The sequence below is a fragment of the Meles meles genome, unplaced genomic scaffold (assembly GCF_922984935.1).
Source record: "Meles meles unplaced genomic scaffold, mMelMel3.1 paternal haplotype, whole genome shotgun sequence".
Classification (NCBI taxonomy): Eukaryota; Metazoa; Chordata; class Mammalia; order Carnivora; family Mustelidae; genus Meles; species Meles meles.
This window is the reverse complement of record NW_025721282.1, coordinates 16,635-17,500: the sequence shown is the minus strand read 5'-3', so window position 1 is coordinate 17,500 and position 866 is coordinate 16,635.

Genomic DNA, 866 nt, shown 5'->3' with positions numbered 1-866 from the left:
ACGGCCACGGCGGACGGCCGGGACCCGACCCACGCCCGGGCACGCGCGCCGGAGCGACGGGAGGGCGCACGGCGTAGGGGCGGGAGGAACGGTCCCTCGCCCGCAACCACGACACCGCCGCCGGGCCGGCGGCGGCGGCAGACACGGATGGGAGGCCGCCACGGGCCTGAGAAGCGCCAGCGCACCGGGGCGCGCGGCACCGGGGTCGGCAGGCGGACGGGGGGAGGCCGCGAGACGACGGCTCGGCGGCGGGGGGCTCGGGCGCCAGAAACCAGAGCAGCCACGTGGGGAAGGGGACCGCGGGCCACCGCGAGGGAGCGCGAGAGCCCCCCCAAGGCGCCTTCCGAGGCCCGAGGTCGGCCGCCGGGGCACACGGGGTCCCACCGCCCAAGGCCTCCAGCACAAGGGCGGTCCCGTGGCACCCGAGGACACCGACCCGGCCCCCGGCAGGCAGGCCCCCGCCACATCGCAGGGCTCGGGGCCCCCCCAGCCACCACGGCCAGAGTCACGACCGACCCCCAACAGGGCGTCCTCCCGCGCGCACGACCACACCCCTCCGTGCCCACGCCCGACTGGACCCACGCGGGCCTCTCCTCCTCACAACGGGCCGAGAGCCCTTCGCCCGGGGATGCCCCCCCCCCGCCCAAGGCCGCTAGAGGCCCGGGGAGGGGGGACAACACCCAACAGCGGCGAGGCCGGTTTCGGTCCCGAGGGAATGGATCGAGAGCACAGCGCGCCTTCAAAGCCGTCCAGGCGAGCCGGGGACAAGGTAGGGGGGAAAGGTCGGCGGCGACGGGGAGGGGGCGCACAGCGGGCGACGGCCGGCAGCGCGTGGGGAGCGGTTCCGGGGGGGGGAAGGGCGCACC